The 23,835-nt window shown below is 29.5% G+C and overlaps 3 long non-coding RNA genes across 3 annotated transcripts in view; all 3 read right to left on the reverse strand.

Annotated features, from left to right (window-relative positions):
* Positions 1-17,688, reverse strand: part of LOC126745719 (uncharacterized) — a 28,165-nt gene extending 10,477 nt beyond the window's left edge. Inside the window, exon 1 of the long non-coding RNA XR_007663639.1 lies at positions 17,322-17,688. This is a non-coding gene — a long non-coding RNA (uncharacterized LOC126745719). The remainder of the gene's footprint in view (positions 1-17,321) is intronic.
* Positions 14,955-15,700, reverse strand: LOC126745721 (uncharacterized). Its single transcript, XR_007663656.1, has 3 exons — positions 15,412-15,700; positions 15,222-15,356; positions 14,955-15,149 (listed from the first exon to the last, which is right to left on the reverse strand). It is a non-coding gene; the product is annotated as an uncharacterized LOC126745721 (long non-coding RNA).
* A 4,618-nt stretch (positions 17,689-22,306) lies between the features above and the next one.
* Positions 22,307-22,987, reverse strand: LOC126746004 (uncharacterized). Its single transcript, XR_007663774.1, has 3 exons — positions 22,685-22,987; positions 22,554-22,619; positions 22,307-22,478 (listed from the first exon to the last, which is right to left on the reverse strand). It is a non-coding gene; the product is annotated as an uncharacterized LOC126746004 (long non-coding RNA).
* Positions 22,988-23,835: the final 848 nt, after the last annotated feature.

The following is a 23,835-nucleotide window of genomic DNA, read 5'->3' on the forward strand; positions in this document are numbered from 1 at the left end:
TGTGCAAGATGTCCTTTTGCCAGGAGTACTTGGCAGTTTTTAAATGAAAGCTCTATCCTTAATAACAAAAAAGTTATGCAAAATTTTCGATCTAAAAAAGTACATGTTAATTGTAAAAAACCAAAATTTCGATTTTTCTTAAAAACTATAATTTTTTCAATTTTGATAATTATGTACAAAGTGCCCCTTTGCAAGGAGTACCTGGCGGTTTTTAAATGAAAGCTCTATCTTTAATAACAAAAAAGTTATGCAAAATTTTCGATCTAAAAAAGTACATGTTAATTGTAAAAAACCGAAATTTTAATTTTTCCTAAAAACTATAATATTTTCAATTTTGATAATTATGTGCAAGATGTCCTTTTGCCAGAAGTACTTGGCAGTTTTTAAATGAAAGCTCTATCCTTAATAACAAAAAAGTTATGCAAAATTTTCGATCTAAAAAAGTACATGTTAATTGTAAAAAACCGAAATTTTAATTTTTCTCAAAAACTATAATTTTTTCAATTTTGATAATTATGTGCAAGATGCCTCTTTGCTAGGAGTACTTGACAGTTTTTAAATGAAAGCTCTTTCTTTAAGAACAAACAAGTTATGCAAAATTTTCGATCTAAAAAAGTACATGTTAATTGTAAAAAACCAAAATTTCGATTTTTCTTAAAAACTATAATTTTTTCAATTTTGATAATTATGTACAAAGTGCCCCTTTGCAAGGAGTACCTGGCGGTTTTTAAATGAAAGCTCTATCTTTAATAACAAAAAAGTTATGCAAAATTTTCGATCTAAAAAAGTACATGTTAATTGTAAAAAACCGAAATTTTAATTTTTCCTAAAAACTATAATATTTTCAATTTTGATAATTATGTGCAAGATGTCCTTTTGCCAGGAGTACTTGGCAGTTTTTAAATGAAAGCTCTATCCTTAATAACAAAAAAGTTATGCAAAATTTTCGATCTAAAAAAGTACATGTTAATTGTAAAAAACCGAAATTTCGATATTTCTCAAAAACTATAATTTTTTAAATTTTGATAATTATGTGCAAGGTGCCCCTTCACTAGGAGTACTTGACAGTTTTTAAATGAAAGCTCTATCTTTAATAACAAAAAAATTTTGCAAAATTTTCGAACTAAAAAAGTACATGTTAATTGTAAAAAACCGAAATTTCGATATTTCTCAAAAACTATAATTTTTTCAATTTTAATAATTATGTGCAAGGTGCCCCTTTGCTAGGAATAATTGACAGTTTTTAAATAAAAGCTCTATCTTTAATAACAAAAAAGTTATACAAAATTTTCGATCCAAAAAATTACATGTTAATTGTAAAAAACCGAAATTTTAATTATTCTCAAAAACTATAATTTTTTCAATTTTGATAATTATGTGCAAGATGCCTCTTTGCTAGGAGTACTTGACAGTTTTTAAATGAAAGCTCTATCCTTAATAACAAAAAAGTTATGCAAAATTTTCGATCTAAAAAAGTACATGTTAATTGTAAAAAAAAAAATTTCGATTTTTCTCAAAAACTATAATTTTTTAAATTTTGATTATTATGTGCAAGGTGCCCCTTCACTAGGAGTACTTGACAGTTTTTAAATGAAAGCTCTATCCTTAATAACAAAAAAGTTATGCAAAATTTTCGATCTAAAAAAGTACATGTTAATTGTAAACAACCGAAATTTCGATTTTTCTCAAAAACTATAATTTTTTCAATTTTGATAGTTATGTGCAAGATGTCCTTTTGCCAGGAGTACTTGGCAGTTTTTAAATGAAAGCTCTATCCTTAATAACAAAAAAGTTATGCAAAATTTTCGATCTAAAAAAGTACATGTTAATTGTAAAAAACCGAAATTTCGATTTTTCTTAAAAACTATAATTTTTTCAATTTTGATAATTATGTACAAAGTGCCCCTTTGCAAGGAGTACCTGGCGGTTTTTAAATGAAAGCTCTATCTTTAATAACAAAAAAGTTATGCAAAATTTTCGATCTAAAAAAGTACATGTTAATTGTAAAAAACCGAAATTTTAATTTTTCCTAAAAACTATAATATTTTCAATTTTGATAATTATGTGCAAGATGTCCTTTTGCCAGAAGTACTTGGCAGTTTTTAAATGAAAGCTCTATCCTTAATAACAAAAAAGTTATGCAAAATTTTCGATCTAAAAAAGTACATGTTAATTGTAAAAAACCGAAATTTTAATTTTTCTCAAAAACTATAATTTTTTCAATTTTGATAATTATGTGCAAGATGCCTCTTTGCTAGGAGTACTTGACAGTTTTTAAATGAAAGCTCTTTCTTTAAGAACAAACAAGTTATGCAAAATTTTCGATCTAAAAAAGTACATGTTAATTGTAAAAAACCAAAATTTCGATTTTTCTTAAAAACTATAATTTTTTCAATTTTGATAATTATGTACAAAGTGCCCCTTTGCAAGGAGTACCTGGCGGTTTTTAAATGAAAGCTCTATCTTTAATAACAAAAAAGTTATGCAAAATTTTCGATCTAAAAAAGTACATGTTAATTGTAAAAAACCGAAATTTTAATTTTTCCTAAAAACTATAATATTTTCAATTTTGATAATTATGTGCAAGATGTCCTTTTGCCAGGAGTACTTGGCAGTTTTTAAATGAAAGCTCTATCCTTAATAACAAAAAAGTTATGCAAAATTTTCGATCTAAAAAAGTACATGTTAATTGTAAAAAACCGAAATTTCGATATTTCTCAAAAACTATAATTTTTTAAATTTTGATAATTATGTGCAAGGTGCCCCTTCACTAGGAGTACTTGACAGTTTTTAAATGAAAGCTCTATCTTTAATAACAAAAAAATTTTGCAAAATTTTCGAACTAAAAAAGTACATGTTAATTGTAAAAAACCGAAATTTCGATATTTCTCAAAAACTATAATTTTTTCAATTTTAATAATTATGTGCAAGGTGCCCCTTTGCTAGGAATAATTGACAGTTTTTAAATAAAAGCTCTATCTTTAATAACAAAAAAGTTATACAAAATTTTCGATCCAAAAAATTACATGTTAATTGTAAAAAACCGAAATTTTAATTATTCTCAAAAACTATAATTTTTTCAATTTTGATAATTATGTGCAAGATGCCTCTTTGCTAGGAGTACTTGACAGTTTTTAAATGAAAGCTCTATCCTTAATAACAAAAAAGTTATGCAAAATTTTCGATCTAAAAAAGTACATGTTAATTGTAAAAAAAAAAATTTCGATTTTTCTCAAAAACTATAATTTTTTAAATTTTGATTATTATGTGCAAGGTGCCCCTTCACTAGGAGTACTTGACAGTTTTTAAATGAAAGCTCTATCCTTAATAACAAAAAAGTTATGCAAAATTTTCGATCTAAAAAAGTACATGTTAATTGTAAACAACCGAAATTTCGATTTTTCTCAAAAACTATAATTTTTTCAATTTTGATAATTATGTGCAAGATGCCTCTTTGCTAGGAGTACTTGACAGTTTTTAAATGAAAGCTCTTTCTTTAAGAACAAACAAGTTATGCAAAATTTTCGATCTAAAAAAGTACATGTTAATTGTAAAAAACCAAAATTTCGATTTTTCTTAAAAACTATAATTTTTTCAATTTTGATAATTATGTACAAAGTGCCCCTTTGCAAGGAGTACCTGGCGGTTTTTAAATGAAAGCTCTATCTTTAATAACAAAAAAGTTATGCAAAATTTTCGATCTAAAAAAGAACATGTTAATTGTAAAAAAAAAAATTTCGATTTTTCTCAAAAACTATAATTTTTTAAATTTTGATTATTATGTGCAAGGTGCCCCTTCACTAGGAGTACTTGACAGTTTTTAAATGAAAGCTCTATCCTTAATAACAAAAAAGTTATGCAAAATTTTCGATCTAAAAAAGTACATGTTAATTGTAAAAAACCGAAATTTTAATTTTTCTCAAAAACTATAATTTTTTCAATTTTGATAATTATGTGCAAGATGCCTCTTTGCTAGGAGTACTTGACAGTTTTTAAATGAAAGCTCTTTCTTTAAGAACAAAAAAGTTATGCAAAATTTTCGATCTAAAAAAGAACATGTTAATTGTAAAAAAAAAAATTTCGATTTTTCTCAAAAACTATAATTTTTTAAATTTTGATTATTATGTGCAAGGTGCCCCTTCACTAGGAGTACTTGACAGTTTTTAAATGAAAGCTCTATCCTTAATAACAAAAAAGTTATGCAAAATTTTCGATCTAAAAAAGTACATGTTAATTGTAAACAACCGAAATTTCGATTTTTCTCAAAAACTATAATTTTTTCAATTTTGATAGTTATGTGCAAGATGTCCTTTTGCCAGAAGTACTTGGCAGTTTTTAAATGAAAGCTCTATCCTTAATAACAAAAAAGTTATGCAAAATTTTCGATCTAAAAAAGTACATGTTAATTGTAAAAAACCGAAATTTTAATTTTTCTCAAAAACTATAATTTTTTCAATTTTGATAATTATGTGCAAGATGCCTCTTTGCTAGGAGTACTTGACAGTTTTTAAATGAAAGCTCTTTCTTTAAGAACAAACAAGTTATGCAAAATTTTCGATCTAAAAAAGTACATGTTAATTGTAAAAAACCAAAATTTCGATTTTTCTTAAAAACTATAATTTTTTCAATTTTGATAATTATGTACAAAGTGCCCCTTTGCAAGGAGTACCTGGCGGTTTTTAAATGAAAGCTCTATCTTTAATAACAAAAAAGTTATGCAAAATTTTCGATCTAAAAAAGTACATGTTAATTGTAAAAAACCGAAATTTTAATTTTTCCTAAAAACTATAATATTTTCAATTTTGATAATTATGTGCAAGATGTCCTTTTGCCAGGAGTACTTGGCAGTTTTTAAATGAAAGCTCTATCCTTAATAACAAAAAAGTTATGCAAAATTTTCGATCTAAAAAAGTACATGTTAATTGTAAAAAACCGAAATTTCGATATTTCTCAAAAACTATAATTTTTTCAATTTTAATAATTATGTGCAAGGTGCCCCTTTGCTAGGAATAATTGACAGTTTTTAAATAAAAGCTCTATCTTTAATAACAAAAAAGTTATGCAAAATTTTCGATCTAAAAAATTACATGTTAATTGTAAAAAACCGAAATTTTAATTTTTCTCAAAAACTATAATTTTTTCAATTTTAATAATTATGTGCAAGGTGCCCCTTTGCTAGGAATAATTGACAGTTTTTAAATAAAAGCTCTATCTTTAATAACAAAAAAGTTATACAAAATTTTCGATCCAAAAAATTACATCTTAATTGTAAAAAACCGAAATTTTAATTATTCTCAAAAACTATAATTTTTTCAATTTTGATAATTATGTGCAAGATGCCTCTTTGCTAGGAGTACTTGACAGTTTTTAAATGAAAGCTCTATCTTTAAGAACAAAAAAGTTATGCAAAATTTTCGATCTAAAAAAGTACATGTTAATTGAAAAAAATCGAAATTTCCATTTTTCTCAAAACCTATAATTTTTTCAATTTTGATAATTATGTGCAAGGTCCCCTTCGCTAGGAGTACTTGACGGTTTTTAAATGAAAGCTCTATCTTTAATAACAAAAAAGTTATGCAAAATTTTCGATCTAAAAAAGTACATGTTAATTGAAAAAAATCGAAATTTCCATTTTTCTCAAAACCTATAATTTTTTAAATTTTGATTATTATGTGCAAGGTGCCCCTTCACTAGGAGTACTTGACAGTTTTTAAATGAAAGCTCTATCCTTAATAACAAAAAAGTTATGCAAAATTTTCGATCTAAAAAAGTACATGTTAATTGTAAACAACCGAAATTTCCATTTTTTCTCAAAAACTATAATTTTTTCAATTTTGATAGTTATGTGCAAGATGTCCTTTTGCCAGGAGTACTTGGCAGTTTTTAAATGAAAGCTCTATCCTTAATAACAAAAAAGTTATGCAAAATTTTCGATCTAAAAAAGTACATGTTAATTTTAAAAAACCGAAATTTCGATTTTTTTCAAAAACTACAATTTTTTTAGTTTTTGGTTATTACGTACAAGGTGTCCCTTTGCAAGGAGTACTTGACAGTTTTTAAATGAAAGCTCTATCTTTAATAACAAAAAAGTTATGCAAAATTTTCGATCTAAAAAAGTACATGTTAATTTTAAAAAACCGAAATTTCGATTTTTTTCAAAAACTACAATTTTTTTAGTTTTTGGTTATTACGTACAAGGTGTCCCTTTGCAAGTAGTACTTGACAGTTTTTAAATGAAAGCTCTATCTTTAATAACAAAAAAGTTATGCAAAATTTTCGATCTAAAAAATTACATGTTAATTGTAAAAAACCAAAATTTCGATTTTTTTCAAAAACTACAATTTTTTTTAGTTTTTGGTTATTACGTACAAGGTGTCCCTTTGCAAGTAGTACTTGACAGTTTTTAAATGAAAGCTCTATCTTTAATAACAAAAAAGTTATGCAAAATTTTCGATCTAAAAAATTACATGTTAATTGTAAAAAACCAAAATTTCGATTTTTTTCAAAAACTACAATTTTTTTTAGTTTTTGGTTATTACGTACAAGGTGTCCCTTTGCAAGTAGTACTTGACAGTTTTTAAATGAAAGCTCTATCTTTAATAACAAAAAAGTTATGCAAAATTTTCGATCTAAAAAATTACATGTTAATTGTAAAAAACCAAAATTTCGATTTTTTTCAAAAACTACAATTTTTTTTAGTTTTTGGTTATTACGTACAAGGTGTCCCTTTGCAAGGAGTACTTGACAGTTTTTAAATGAAAGCTCTATCTTTAATAACAAAAAAGTTATGCAAAATTTTCGATCTAAAAAATTACATGTTAATTGTAAAAAACCAAAATTTCGATTTTTTTCAAAAACTACAATTTTTTTTAGTTTTTGGTTATTACGTACAAGGTGTCCCTTTGCAAGTAGTACTTGACAGTTTTTAAATGAAAGCTCTATCTTTAATAACAAAAAAGTTATGCAAAATTTTCGATCTAAAAAAGTACATGTTAATTGTAAAAAACCGAAATTTCGATTTTTTTCAAAAACTACAATTTTTTTAGTTTTTGCTTATTACGTACAAAGTGTCCCTTTGCAAGTAGTACTTGACAGTTTTTAAATGAAAGCTTTATCTTTAATAACAAAAAAGTTATGCAAAATTTTCGATCTAAAAAATTACATGTTAATTGTAAAAAACCAAAATTCCGATTTTTTTCAAAAACTACAATTTTTTTAGTTTTTGGTTATTACGTACAAGGTGTCCCTTTGCAAGTAGTACTTGACAGTTTTTAAATGAAAGCTCTATCTTTAAAAACAAAAAAGTTATGCAAAATTTTCAATCTAAAAAAGTACATGTTAATTGTAAAAAACCGAAATTTCGATTTTTCTTAAAAACTATAATTTTTTAAATTTTGATAATTATGTGCAAGGTGCCCCTTTACTAGGAGTACTTGATTGTTTTTAAATGAAAGCTCTATCTTTAATAACAAAAAAGTTATGCAAAATTTTCGATCTAAAAAATTACATGTTAATTGTAAAAAACCGAAATTTCGATTTTTTTTAAAAACTACATTTTTTTTAGTTTTTGGTTATTACGTACAAGGTGTCCCTTTGCAAGTAGTACTTGACAGTTTTTAAATGAAAGCTCTATCTTTAAAAACAAAAAAGTTATGCAAAATTTTCGATCTAAAAAAGTACATGTTAATTGTAAAAAACCGAAATTTCGATTTTTCTTAAAAACTATAATTTTTTAAATTTTGATAATTATGTGCAAGGTGCCCCTTTACTAGGAGTACTTGATTGTTTTTAAATGAAAGCTCTATCTTTAATAACAAAAAAGTTATGCAAAATTTTCGATCTAAAAAAGTACATGTTAATTGTAAAAAACCGAAATTTCGATTTTTCTTAAAAACTATAATTTTTTAAATTTTGATAATTATGTGCAAGGTGCCCCTTTACTAGGAGTACTTGATTGTTTTTAAATGAAAGCTCTATCTTTAATAACAAAAAAGTTATGCAAAATTTTTGATCTAAAAAAGTACATGTTAATTGTAAAAAACCGAAATTTCGATTTTTTTCAAAAACTACAATTTTTTTAGTTTTTGGTTATTACGTACAAGGTGTCCCTTTGCAAGGAGTACTTGACAGTTTTTAAATGAAAGCTCTATCTTTAATAACAAAAAAGTTATGCAAAATTTTCGATCTAAAAAAGTACATGTTAATTGTAAAAAACCGAAATTTCGATTTTTTTTAAAAACTACAATTTTTTTAGTTTTTGGTTATTACGTACAAGGTGTCCCTTTGCAAGTAGTACTTGACAGTTTTTAAATGAAAGCTCTATCTTTAATAACAAAAAAGTTATGCAAAATTTTCGATCTAAAAAAGTACATGTTAATTGTAAAAAACCGAAATTTCGATTTTTCTCAAAAATTATAATTTTTTCAATTTTAATAATTATGTGCAAGGTGCCCCTTTGCCAGAAGTACTTGGCAGTTTTTAAATGAAAGCTTTATCTTTAATAACAAAAAAGTTATGCAAAATTTTCGATCTAAAAAATTACATGTTAATTGTAAAAAACCGAAATTCCGATTTTTTTCAAAAACTACAATTTTTTTAGTTTTTGGTTATTACGTACAAGGTGTCCCTTTGCAAGTAGTACTTGACAGTTTTTAAATGAAAGCTCTATCTTTAATAACAAAAAAGTTATGCAAAATTTTCGATCTAAAAAAGTACATGTTAATGGTAAAAAACCGAAATTTCGATTTTTCTCAAAAACTATAATTTTTTCAATTTTAATAATTATGTGCAAGGTGCCCCTTTGCCAGGAGTACTTGGCAGTTTTTAAATGAAAGCTTTATCTTTAATAACAAAAAAGTTATGCAAAATTTTCGATCTAAAAAAGTACATGTTAATTGTAAAAAACCAAAATTTCGATTTTTTTCAAAAACTACAATTTTTTTAGTTTTTGGTTATTACGTACAAGGTGTCCCTTTGCAAGGAGTACTTGACACTTTTTTAATGAAAGCTCTATCTTTAATAACAAAAAAGTTATGCAAAATTTTCGATCTAAAAAAGTACATGTTAATTGTAAAAAACCGAAATTTCGATTTTTTTCAAAAACTACAATTTTTTTAGTTTTTGCTTATTACGTACAAGGTGTCCCTTTGCAAGTAGTACTTGACAGTTTTTAAATGAAAGCTCTATCTTTAATAACAAAAAAGTTATGCAAAATTTTCGATCTAAAAAAGTACATGTTAATTGTAAAAAACCGAAAATTCGATTTTTTTCAAAAACTACAATTTTTTTAGTTTTTGCTTATTACGTACAAGGTGTCTCTTTGCAAGTAGTACTTGACAGTTTTTAAATGAAAGCTCTATCTTTAATAACAAAAAAGTTATGCAAAATTTTTGATCTAAAAAATTACATGTTAATTGTAAAAAACCGAAATTTCGATTTTTTTTAAAAACTACAATTTTTTTAGTTTTTGGTTATTACGTACAAGGTGTCCCTTTGCAAGTAGTACTTGACAGTTTTTAAATGAAAGCTCTATCTTTAAAAACAAAAAAGTTATGCAAAATTTTCGATCTAAAAAAGTACATGTTAATTGTAAAAAACCGAAATTTCGATTTTTCTTAAAAACTATAATTTTTTAAATTTTGATAATTATGTGCAAGGTGCCCCTTTACTAGGAGTACTTGATTGTTTTTAAATGAAAGCTCTCTCTTTAATAACAAAAAAGTTATGCAAAATTTTCGATCTAAAAAAGTACATGTTAATAGTAAAAAACCGAAATTTCGATTTTTCTCAAAAACTATAATTTTTTCAATTTTAATAATTATGTGCAAGGTGCCCCTTTGCCAGGAGTGCTTGGCAGTTTTTAAATGAAAGCTTTATCTTTAATAACAAAAAAGTTATGCAAAATTTTCGATCTAAAAAAGTACATGTTAATTGTAAAAAAACGAAATTTCGATTTTTTTCAAAAACTACAATTTTTTTAGTTTTTGGTTATTACGTACAAGGTGTCCCTTTGCAAGGAGTACTTGACAGTTTTTAAATAAAAGCTCTATCTTTAATAACAAAAAAGTTATGCAAAATTTTCGATCTAAAAAAGTACATGTTAATTGTAAAAAACCGAAATTTCGATTTTTCTCAAAAACTATAATTTTTTCAATTTTGATAATTATGTGCAAGGTGCCCCTTCACTAGGAGTACTTGACTGTTTTTAAATGAAAGCTATATCTTTAATAACAAAAAAGTTATGCAAAATTTTCGATCTAAAAAAGTAGATGTTAATTGTAAAAAACCGAAATTTCGATTTTTCTCAAAAACTATAATTTTTTTAATTTTGATAATTATGTGCAAGGTGCCCCTTCACTAGGAGTACTTGACTGTTTTTAAATGAAAGCTCTATCTTTAATAACAAAAAAGTTATGCAAAATTTTCGATCTAAAAAAGTACATGTTAATTGTAAAAAACCGAAATTTCGATTTTTCTCAAAAACTATAATTTTTTTAATTTTGATAATTATGTGCAAGGTGCCCCTTTGTCAGGAGTACTTGACTGTTTTTAAATGAAAGCTATATCTTTAATAACAAAAAAGTTATGCAAAATTTTCGATCTAAAAAAGTACATGTTAATTGTAAAAAACCGAAATTTCGATTTTTCTCAAAAACTATAATTTTTTTAATTTTGATAATTATGTGCAAGGTGCCCCTTCACTAGGAGTACTTGACTGTTTTTAAATGAAAGCTCTATCTTTAATAACAAAAAAGTTATGCAAAATTTTCGATCTAAAAAAGTAGATGTTAATTGTAAAAAACCGAAATTTCGATTTTTCTCAAAAACTATAATTTTTTCAATTTTGATAATTATGTGCAAGGTGCCCCTTCACTAGGAGTACTTGACTGTTTTTAAATGAAAGCTCTATCTTTAATAACAAAAAAGTTATGCAAAATTTTCGATCTAAAAAAGTACATGTTAATTGTAAAAAACCGAAATTTCGATTTTTCTCAAAAACTATAATTTTTTTAATTTTAATAATTATGTGCAAGGTGCCCCTTCACTAGGAGTACTTGACTGTTTTTAAATGAAAGCTCTATCTTTAATAACAAAAAAGTTATGCAAAATTTTCGATCTAAAAAAGTAGATGTTAATTGTAAAAAACCGAAATTTCGATTTTTCTCAAAAACTATAATTTTTTCAATTTTGATAATTATGTGCAAGGTGCCCCTTCACTAGGAGTACTTGACTGTTTTTAAATGAAAGCTCTATCTTTAATAACAAAAAAGTTATGCAAAATTTTCGATCTAAAAAAGTACATGTTAATTGTAAAAAACCGAAATTTCGATTTTTCTCGAAAACTATAATTTTTTTAATTTTGATAATTATGTGCAAGGTGCCCCTTCACTAGGAGTACTTGACTGTTTTTAAATGAAAGCTCTATCTTTAATAACAAAAAAGTTATGCAAAATTTTCGATCTAAAAAAGTAGATGTTAATTGTAAAAAACCGAAATTTCGATTTTTCTCAAAAACTATAACTTTTTTAATTTTGATAATTATGTGCAAGGTGCCCCTTCACTAGGAGTACTTGACTGTTTTTAAATGAAAGCTCTATCTTTAATAACAAAAAAGTTATGCAAAATTTTCGATCTAAAAAAGTAGATGTTAATTGTAAAAAACCGAAATTTCGATTTTTCTCAAAAACTATAATTTTTTCAATTTTGATAATTATGTGCAAGGTGCCCCTTCACTAGGAGTACTTGACTGTTTTTAAATAAAAGCTATATCTTTAATAACAAAAAAGTTATGCAAAATTTTCGATCTAAAAAAGTACATATTAATTGTAAAAAACCGAAATTTCGATTTTTCTCAAAAACTATAATTTTTTTAATTTTGATAATTATGTGCAAGGTGCCCCTTCACTAGGAGTACTTGACTGTTTTTAAATGAAAGCTCTATCTTTAATAACAAAAAAGTTATGCAAAATTTTCGATCTAAAAAAGTAGATGTTAATTGTAAAAAACCGAAATTTCGATTTTTCTCAAAAACTATAATTTTTTCAATTTTGATAATTATGTGCAAGGTGCCCCTTCACTAGGAGTACTTGACTGTTTTTAAATGAAAGCTCTATCTTTAATAACAAAAAAGTTATGCAAAATTTTCTATCTAAAAAAGTACATGTTAATTGTAAAAAACCGAAATTTCGATTTTTCTCAAAAACTATAATTTTTTAAATTTTGATAATTATGTGCAAGGTGCCCCTTGGCGAGGAGTACTTGACTGTTTTTAAATGAAAACTATATCTTTAATAACAAAAAAGTTATGCAAAATTTTCGATCTAAAAAAGTACATGTTAATTGTAAAAAACCGAAATTTCGATTTTTCTCAAAAACTACAATTTTTTCAATTTTGATAATTATGTGCAAGGTGCCCCTTTGCGAGGAGTACTTGACAGTTTTTAAATGAAAGCTCTATCTTTAATAATAAAAAGTTATGCAAAATTTTCGGTCTAAAAAATTACATGTTAATTGTAAAAAACCGAAATTTTGATTTTTCTTAAAAACTACAATTTTTTTAGTTTTTGATTATTACGTACAAGGTGCTTGTTTGCAAGGAGTACTTGACAGTTTTTAAATAAAAGCTCTATTTTTAATAACAAAAAAGTTATGCAGAATTTTTGATCTAAAAAAGTACATGTTAATTGTAAAAAACCGAAATTTCGATTTTTCTCAAAAACTACAATTTTTTTAGTTTTTGATTATTACGTACAAGGTGCCCCTTCGCTAGGAGTACTTAACAGTTTTTAAATGAAAGCTCTATCTTTAATAATAAAAAGTTATGCAAAATTTTCGGTCTAAAAAATTACATGTTAATTGTAAAAAACCGAAATTTTGATTTTTCTCAAAAACTGTAATTTTTTTAATTTTGATAATTATGTGCAAGGTGCCCCTTTGCCAGGAGTACTTGACTGTTTTTAAATGAAAGCTTTATCTTTAATAACAAAAAAGTTATGCAAAATTTTCGATCTAAAAAAGTACATGTTAATTGTAAAAAACCGAAATTTCGATTTTTCTCAAAAACTATAATTTTTTAAATTTTGATAATTATGTGCAAGGTGCCCCTTCACTAGGAGTACTTGACTGTTTTTAAATGAAAGCTATATCTTTAATAACAAAAAAGTTATGCAAAATTTTCGATCTAAAAAAGTACATGTTAATTGTAAAAAACCGAAATTTCGATTTTTCTCAAAAACTATAATTTTTTAAATTTTGATAATTATGTGCAAGGTGCCCCTTCACTAGGAGTACTTGACTGTTTTTAAATGAAAGCTATATCTTTAATAACAAAAAAGTTATGCAAAATTTTCGATCTAAAAAAGTACATGTTAATTGTAAAAAACCGAAATTTCGATTTTTCTCAAAAACTATAATTTTTTAAATTTTGATAATTATGTGCAAGGTGCCCCTTCACTAGGAGTACTTGACTGTTTTTAAATGAAAGCTCTATCTTTAATAACAAAAAAGTTATGCAAAATTTTCGATCTAAAAAAGTACATGTTAATTGTAAAAAACCGAAATTTCGATTTTTCTCAAAAACTATAATTTTTTAAATTTTGATAATTATGTGCAAGGTGCCCCTTCACTAGGAGTACTTGACTGTTTTTAAATGAAAGCTATATCTTTAATAACAAAAAAGTTATGCAAAATTTTCGATCTAAAAAAGTACATGTTAATTGTAAAAAACCGAAATTTCGATTTTTCTCAAAAACTATAATTTTTTAAATTTTGATAATTATGTGCAAGGTGCCCCTTCACTAGGAGTACTTGACTGTTTTTAAATGAAAGCTCTATCTTTAATAACAAAAAAGTTATGCAAAATTTTCTATCCAAAAAAGTACATGTTAATTGTAAAAAACCGAAATTTCGATTTTTCTCAAAAACTATAATTTTTTAAATTTTGATAATTATGTGCAAGGTGCCCCTTCACTAGGAGTACTTGACTGTTTTTAAATGAAAGCTATATCTTTAATAACAAAAAAGTTATGCAAAATTTTCGATCTAAAAAAGTACATGTTAATTGTAAAAAACCGAAATTTCGATTTTTCTCAAAAACTTTAATTTTTTTAATTTTAATAATTATGTGCAAGGTGCCTTTTCGCTAGGAGTACTTGACAGTTTTTAAATGAAAGCTCTATCTTTAATAACAAAAAAGTTATTCAAAATTTTCGATCCAAAAAAGTACATGTTAATTGTAAAAAATCGAAATTTCGATTTTTCTCAAAAACTATAATTTTTTTAGTTTTTGATTATTACGTACAAGGTGCCCCTTTGCCAGGAGTGCTTGGCAGTTTTTAAATGAAAGCTTTATCTTTAATAACAAAAAAGTTATGCAAAATTTTCGATCTAAGAAAGTACAAGTTAATTGTAAAAAACCGAAATTTCGATTTTTTTCAAAAACTACAATTTTTTTAGTTTTTGGTTATTACGTACAAGGTGCCCCTTTGCAAGGAGTACTTGACAGTTTTTAAATGAAAGCTCTATATTTTTAATAACAAAAAAGTTATGCAAAATTTTCGATCTAAAAAAGTACATGTTAATGGTAAAAAATCAAAATTTCAATTTTTCTCAAAAAACTATAATTTTTTTAATTTTGATAATTATGTGCAAGGTGCCCCTTTGCCAGGAGTACTTGACTGTTTTTAAATGAAAGCTTTATCTTTAATAACAAAAAAGTTATGCAACATTTTCGATCTAAAAAAGTACATGTTAATTGTAAAAAACCGAAATTTCGATTTTTCTCAAAAACTATAATTTTTTCAATTTTGATAATTATGTGCAAGGTGCCCCTTTTTCAAAAGTACTTGACAGTTTTTAAATAAAAGCTCTATCTTTAATTTTAACAAAAAAGTTATGCAAAATTTATTTTCAAAACAAACACGATATAGCTTGACTTGCCTTAATCCTAACTTCTTCTGACTCGTCTTGCATCAGTCTGATCAGTTTATCACAGACAGATTCTAGTGAAACTTTCGGTTTATTCTCGGGTAGTAGTTCGGTGTAGAACAAACCGATGACAAGGGCGGGATTGGCCCTTAGACACCACCTTTAAACCAACTCGTCCTCGATTTGATCCCCAAATAACCTTGATATCATTGATTCCATAAATCCTTAATTAAATTCAAAATAGATCACAGACAAACTGCATGAATATTACATTTAAGGTGCTGCCATTTACTTACTATGCGTTTAATTAATTCCTTAATAAAATCCATGAACATCAAGTCGGTGTCGTCGCCCAAACACTCCTGGATCATGCGGTTTACCTCCGGATAATCTAGATAAGGGCCAACCTTCTGGATCGTACTTTTACAGGCCTAAATGGGGTCCATGCATGAGTTAAGTGAGTAAAATGATCCAAAAAAGTCATACCTTGACAACATACACGTCTGGATTGCATAGATGCAAGAGTAAAGTGATGAGGTTCCCTTGGATCTCACTCGATCCTTGAATGCCTCAAAATTGGTCTCCTGGCCAAGGGATGTTGCCAGATCTCCTAATAACTGGATCGAGGATCTCCTTAGACCTGGATCCTCTTGACTGAATAGCAACTTGATCCTCACTGCTCCGGTAACTTGAAAGGAACTGAATTTGTGGCAACTGTTCAACTCTGGCAAACTGTTCAGGAGTTTCGAGAAGGATTGCGGGGACTCCAGGATCAGCTCGCTTTCGTTCCTAGATAAGGAAGAATAGGTCGATCATTTTGTAAATGATTAAATTAAGAGGTGAACCTTTCAAGGAACCTACAGTTGAGTAGCTCGTTGTCCAGTTATTTCTTCGGGTCCTATTTATTTATTAAGAAATAAATCCTGGAATTTTTACTGAATTGACTTAGAAAATGGACAATATTGATAATGTGGACTAAAAACTCATTAAAATCCATATCGAGATTTGATCACCAGAAACAAAGTCTGTGATAATCACAGAAAAGCTTGCCGGTCAATAAAATCAATCAATTAATAAATTGTCACTGTCAAAATTAGATGTTTTATTTGTAATTCTTATGGTAGAGATTTATTCAAAGTAAGTATATGTAAACGGAATCCAGGTATTAGAGGTTTTTAAAGAAGAAGAGGGAGAAGAAGAAGAAGAAAAAGAAGAAGCAGAAGAAACTATGGGCTCAACTGCTTGTAAAAAATCAATAATTTTGTCCAGGCATTTAAAAAAGAGGAAGAAGAAGGAGAAGAGAAGTAGCAGTAGCCAAAGTGCGAGAGAAAAAAAGAGAGATGAGAGATGAGAGAGAGAAAAGAGGGTTCGTATGTCAAAGAAACCACTTATGTCGGGAAATCTCAGTTAATTCACCTCAGTTATGGGCTTAGTTTTAACACCTTTTAATAACAAAATAGATAACATAAATTGCTAGCCAAGAAACAGGACAGTCGTAACCTTACCTATTAATAATAAAAGCACTGACCCGGATTAAAACCTTTTAACGGAACCACGGAGTCAAAAGCGCCATACTTCTTTATTAAATAATGTAAACGAAGTGTGATAAACGAAGTAATAATCATAAGTATACTCCAAGCAGAAATGTAGGGTTTAAAGAATGTCATACATTTCCACAAATAAATAAAATATTTAAGACGCCCGATATTCTAATAGAACGAACTATAGCAAATTTAGAGGTCGTTCCGCTACATTATATATTTAAGAAAGAACTACGGGTTTGATAAATTTTTTTAATTTTCAAAATTTTTATAGACACTTTTTGTTCCAAATTAAAAATAGAACAAAGTACAAAGAATAACATTTAACCGTAAAACGAAAAATAAAGGAGTTATGGGAGGTTTTTGAAATTTTTGAAAAATTGAAAAAAAAAATATTTTTTTTTGGCAAATCGATAGACCATTTAAAACACTTTAAAAAAATTATATAAAACTTTTCGAAAAATGCACCAAAAAAAAGTTATACGCAAAAAGTCTTTCTCAAAAATGCAAAGGGTTATCCCTGGAAAATTACTCATAAAATCGGTTTTTATTTTTTTTCGGGAAAAATATTGGTTGCAGAAAAAAAATTGTATTAACAAAAGTTGTTTGGAACCTCAATGCCCATCAGATTCAATAAAAAAAAGATTTTTAAGTCTAACAGTTTTCCAGAAAATTGAAAAAAGCCTTTAAACAGTTTATCTTTATTTTCTCGAAATCTAGATGTAATATTAAAAAAAAAAATTTTGCACCGAATTTCCGATCAAAAACAGAACAAATCATAATGAACGATATTTAATCGTAAAACAAGAAATACCAGAGTTATAAAAGATTTTTGAGAAAAGTTAAGAAACTTACCCCAAATTGTGATAATCCAAACAGTTCATTAAAATGCCCAGTATCTGATTGCAGTACCGCACCACGAGTTCCTTATTCAAATTCTCCGGGGCATACCCCGATCTTCCGCACCCAGCAGCTCTGGTCCAGCTGAACATCCAAAATCATCTCCAATAGGTTTTCTATTAAAACCGCCTGTTTGCTCTCTACATTGTCGTTGATCAAGTAGGTAAAGAAAGCGACCACTACCGTCCACTGAGGTATCAGGTCCGACCGAATACTGGGCCCATAAAGGAGACGATCCATGACAAAGTGTGCTACATGTCTGCACATACGTCCCCCACCACTGTTTCGGTCATTTTTAGAAAGAGAAGTTAGTCCTGGTCGTTGCAGAGAGAGCTGGAGAATAAAAGGTACAGTCACATGTGAACGAGTGAGTCAACCCATATCCCCCACCCGCCCCACACTCTTTATCAGTAAGAAATTATATACCCCCCCCTTTCAAATTTTTTCATAATTTTTTTTTATTCGAATTCCAACTAACTATAACAGCGGATTATTCTCATCAAGTAGATCACGAAAATACCGGGTTATAAGGGAATCTGAGCAGAACTAAGAAATCGAGTATTTTTTCGACCTCGTTTTTGAGGCCAAAAATTGGCTACAAAAATGCCATATCTCGTCTCGAATGCCAGCTCTCGTAGAAGCTACGACCTTGCAAATGGTCTCGTTGGATTCAAAATGACGAAACTAAGACAAAACCGTTGGAATTTTCCCGATAGCTCCCATAGAAGCTGAGATATGAGCCTTCAAAGTTTGGGTTTTTTCATTTTTCGGGTATACCCCCCCGTATCGAATTTTTTCACCAAAAATTGATTTTTTCGAAATCAAACTAAGTATACCAGCGTCTTATTCTGATCACCTAGATTACGAAAACAGCAGGTTATAACAGGATCCGAGCAGAACTAAGGGATTGAGAGCACTTTGAAAATCCTGAAAAAGTCGTTTTCGACGTCCGTTTTTGAGGCCAAAAATGGGCTACAAAAATGCCATATCTCGGCTCTCGTGGAAGCTACGACCTTGCGGATGGTCTCGTTGGATTCAGAAGGACGAAACTAAGATTAGATTCTTGGAATTTTCCCGATAGCTCCCATAGAAGCCGAGATATGAGTCTTCAAAGTTTGGGTTTTTTCATTTTTCGGGTATACCCCTCCGTATCGAATTTTTTCACCAAAAATTGATTTTTTCGAAATCAAACTAAGTATACCAGCGTCTTATTCTGATCACCTAGATTACGAAAACACCGGGTTATAACAGGATCCGAGCAGAACTAAGGGAATGAGAGCACTTTGAAAATCCTGAAAAAGTCGTTTTCGACGTCCGTTTTTGAGGCCAAAAATGGGCTACAAAAATGCTATATCTCGGCTCTCGTAGAAGCTACGACCTTGCGGATGGTCTCGTTGGATTCAGAAGGACGAAACTAAGACAAGACCGTTGGAATTTTCCCGATAGCTTCCATAGAAGCTGAGATATGAGTCTTCAAAAATTAGGTTTTTTCATTTTTCGGGTATACCCCCCCGTATCGAATTTTTTCACCAAAAATTGATTTTTTCGAAATCAAACTAAGTATACCAGCGTCTTATTCTGATCACCTAGATTACGAAAACAGCAGGTTATAACAGGATCCGAGCAGAACTAAGGGATTGAGAGCACTTTGAAAATCCTGAAAAAGTCGTTTTCGACGTCCGTTTTTGAGGCCAAAAATGGGCTACAAAAATGCCATATCTCGGCTCTCGTGGAAGCTACGACCTTGCGGATGGTCTCGTTGGATTCAGAAGGACGAAACTAAGATTAGATTCTTGGAATTTTCCCGATAGCTCCCATAGAAGCCGAGATATGAGTCTTCAAAGTTTGGGTTTTTTCATTTTTCGGGTATACCCCTCCGTATCGAATTTTTTCACCAAAAATTGATTTTTTCGAAATCAAACTAAGTATACCAGCGTCTTATTCTGATCACCTAGATTACGAAAACACCGGGTTATAACAGGATCCGAGCAGAACTAAGGGAATGAGAGCACTTTGAAAATCCTGAAAAAGTCGTTTTCGACGTCCGTTTTTGAGGCCAAAAATGGGCTACAAAAATGCTATATCTCGGCTCTCGTAGAAGCTACGACCTTGCGGATGGTCTCGTTGGATTCAGAAGGACGAAACTAAGACAAAATTGTTAGAATATTCCCGATAGCTCCCATAGAAGTCGAGATATGAGCTTTCAAAGTTTGGGTTTTTTCATTTTTCGGGTATACCCCCCCGTATCGAATTTTGTTACCAAAAATTGATTTTTTTCGAAGTCAAACTAAGTATACCAGCGTCTTATTCTGATCACCTAGATTACGAAAACACCGGGTTATAACAGGATCCGAGCAGAACTAAGGGAATGAGAGCACTTTAAAAATCTTGAAAAAGTCGTTTTCGACGTCCGTTTTTGAGGCCAAAAATGAGCATCAAAACTGCCATATCCCGGCTATCGTAAAAGCTACGACCTTGCGGATGATCTCGTTGAATTCAGAATGACGAAACTAAGACAAATCCGTTGGAATTTTCCCGATAGCTCCTATAGAAACCGAGATATCGACCTTCAAAATTTGGGTTTTTTCATTTTTCGGGTATATCTCCCCGTATCGAATTTTTTCAAAAATTGATTTTTTTCGAAATCAAACTAATTATACCAGCGTCTTATTTGGGTCACCTAGATTACGAAAACACCGGGTTATAACAGGATCCGAGCAGAACTAAGGGAATGGGAGCACTTTGAAAATCCTGAAAAAGTCGTTTTCGACGTCCGTTTTTGAGGCCAAAAATGGGCATGTATTGATTGTAATTTTATTATTAATTTAATACATTTAATCTTAATGGGACACCCTGTTTTTTATTTTATATGTTTATATATGTTTTATTTATTTATTTATGGTTTATTTGGTTTTAAGTTTTGAGGAAGACAGAACTTCCAAACCTAGTCTAAGAAACGCCCTAAAGCTTTCTAACTCAAGCGGGAATCGATAGAGGCATTGCATCCTCTATCTTATTTCCAAATTTAGAAATTATTAAAAAGTAGAGACATTCCATTTTTATTTATTAAATTTGTAATTAATTAATTAATTTTTTTGATAAATTAGTGCAATTTTAAATTTTAGTTTAAATTTAAAAATGTAATTAAATTTAGTTTAAAAGAGAAATATTTTAATAATAAAATAAGAAATTTTGTTAGAAAAAATGAAATTCCTGATTCAAAGAGGCATTTCCACCTCAATGTCATCAGGAAAAACCCCCTAACTTATCTAGTGAAAAATGGTTTGCAATTTGGCTTCATAAAGGTTCACTTTGACATGGTTTTTCATTTCTGTTTAAAAAAAAAAATCTAAATATTTATAAAAAAAAACCTTTACAGACTTAAAATATTAATTCCGTCCAAACATGAAATACAATAAAATACAACATAAAATAAAGCAAGACTCCCATAGATCCGAAACAACCGACGGAAATATACGACGACCGACGACGAAGATCACGAACGCCGATCGACGGATTTCAGCGAATCTTCAATAACGCGGAGGGAGATCGACGAACGGGTTTCGACCGGGATCTCCGACATCATCACGATCGGGAAAACCGATCGTGCAGTGGGAGATCGACGCTGGCGACGGATCCAGCGGATCACACTTCACAAACGAGGAAAGGTGGGAGTTACCAATCAATAGTGAAAAAGTGGATGAGTGGACAGCAATGGAGCCCCAACGGAGGCTCCGTTAAGTAGAAAAATGATGGAAAGAGTTTTTCCAAAGACATATAACGAACAATATCCAAAAAATAAGTACCGGAGGTACTGCATATTGGATGATCCTGAGAATTGAAGAGATGGAAAGAATGATGCGGCCAAATCAGTGGCTCTCAAAGACAACCGAAGGAAACTTAATTCTGGTTTGGACACTCTAAACCCCGTAGATGGACGAGCTGAAAGAGAAAACCTGAAAGAGACGTCTTGATTAGTAAATGTGTGTTTGGATGGATGATTTTCCCCATATTTTTTTTAAGTTAATTAATAATTTAATTGTTAAAGCGTATGAACCTTTACGAAAAACCAAACGCAAACGGAGTCCGACCTGAAGGGCTCCGGACTCCACGACAACGATGGAGGATTTTTTGGCACCTCCAGTTTCCAAAGACATCACTGCTTCCCCCATCAACTGACGTCACCAAAAAGTGAAAAATCACCCCTCAGCATTCAATGATCACCATAAAAACTTACGCTGAACATTAAGGAACTGAAGGGGATACAGATATTGAAGAGATTTCATTATTTTATAAGAATGGAAAAAAGTAATGTAGGAGATTTTGGCACCTCCGGACATGACTTAGGGGAAGTTTTGGCACCCCTAAGCATGGAAATGTAAAAAAAAAATTTTACAGGGCAAACCACGAGAAAAGAACCCGGATTTTTCTCATGTTTTACCCCGTGTAGGTGTGTGTTAAGGAAAAGCTGAAAGAGAAAATGACAGGGTGGGCTTTTACAGGGTGTCCCAGGGAAACTGCTCATCAGGGTTAAAGACAAGGTGGGCAAATGTGTGTCTGTGTGTATTTCTACTTTTATCTAAGTCCTTATCTAAGGACTTTTCTGTTTAAGTTTGAAAATCCAATAAAAAAAATATCTGTGATTGGTATTTTAGTATTATTATCAATTCAGTCATTATTATTGTCAATTCATTAAGAATCTAAATCCAGTAACGAACCAAACAGTTCGCCATCGAATTTAGTTTTTTATTAAGATTTTCTGATTTTCAAACTTAAGTCATGCATAGTAATGAATTGGCTTACCTGTATGGACCCTAGTAGATACCTGAAACAATAAAAAATAACACGTTAATTATATGTTATCAATTAAATAGGGAACAAACTTTGTGGTGTTAGGTGGAGGGCTTTTAAGTAAAAATTAAACCAACTCACCTTTCCAAGGTATATTCCGCCACCTTATCGCCTACTTCACAGGTCCTCTTCTGTCCACGTCCTGAGGACTTTGCCCGCGTAGAGACAAGTCCCCAGGGAAGAGACTATAACGCCAACCAGATCTGCTACCCCCTCTTTTGATACTACACTATACTACTATACTGTTCATTTAGTCACTCACTAAAACAAAGAAAAAGAAAATTAAAAAAAATATATTGATAAGAAAAAGGATATTTTGTTAAGAGATTTACTTACTTCACTCACTAATCCCTAAATCCCTTTAAGGAGTCTTCGTGGCCATAGAAGGGTACCTCTGGATACCTGCAAGAAGGGAGTAATTAATTTAACTGAAGAACAACAGGATTAAGTCAAGGGTAACAACTTACCACAAAAATTGTGGCGGGCTCCTTTGGTTCCTATCGCCGAAGTCTTTTGATTAGAGGGGCTTCAGTCACCTGGAAAAAATGTTCATGTGTCATTTGTTTTATCCAAAAGTGTCAGTTTAGCATGACTCATAGTAGGGGGTAAGCCACGTCCATCTGAAAAGAGAACTACTACAGTATTAAGTCCCAAAAACAAATAGTGAACGTCACAAGTCTGGATCTTCTGAGGGACTTTATTTGTTTGCGTGGTCCTCTTCCAAGCTGGATGGCGTTAATTTTTTATGGTCCTTGGGGGTCAACTCTGGATTTGTACCACGTCAGCTTAAAAATGGAAAAAACATTTATTTATGATGTAATTTTTGATGGTCAGGAGAGAAGAAGTTACCTCAATGATTTCATCTGATGGTTTTATATAACAGGAGCCCAATTTAATACCGGGATGTGACCTCCTGGAAGAAAATATTTGTATTACATTAAATTTATTCAGAAAGTTCCAATTTTAAATGAGGTACCTTATGGATTGAAGGTGAATTCGGTCCAGGTAGGGTACCGTGGAAGTCTGGAAGCACCTGAAAAAGAGAAGTACTTCTGTTAAAAAAACAAGGAGGAAGGTGACTCTTTGCTGGTTTACAGGCCCTTAAGGGCTGATTCCATGTTATCATTAACTCTGGATTTGTCCAAGCAGAATTTAAATCTGGAAAAAAACAAATTAGAATTTATAGCAACATTTTTAATGGGCAGCAGGCGCTTACCTCAAATTTTTAATAGACGTTCTATTGTTTCTATTACCAAAGTTTGACCTTTAGGATTTGACCTGAACTACCTGGACAAAATGTTTATATTACGTTTAAAAATAATAAAACATTCATAAAAAAATATACAAGGAGTTTTAGTAATTTGAAAATGTATTTTCAACTTATTCTGATTGAAATTTTTAACATACAAAATTGTTAACTAAAAATCGAATGCAAATATATAGAGAGGTAAAACATGTACAGAGTCCTTCCTTCCTTATATTTTTATGACCCCCTTACCTTGTGTAGACCACCCTGTAAAAAAAATGGTAAATGTAAAAAAGGTAGTGTTAGTTACGAAATATAGTGTTATATATAGTAAGAATTACGGGGTCGGTTAAATGGAGGCAAAGTTGCGTA

Source organism: Anthonomus grandis, chromosome 16 (assembly GCF_022605725.1).
Source record: "Anthonomus grandis grandis chromosome 16, icAntGran1.3, whole genome shotgun sequence".
In the NCBI taxonomy this organism is placed as follows: Eukaryota; Metazoa; Arthropoda; class Insecta; order Coleoptera; family Curculionidae; genus Anthonomus; species Anthonomus grandis.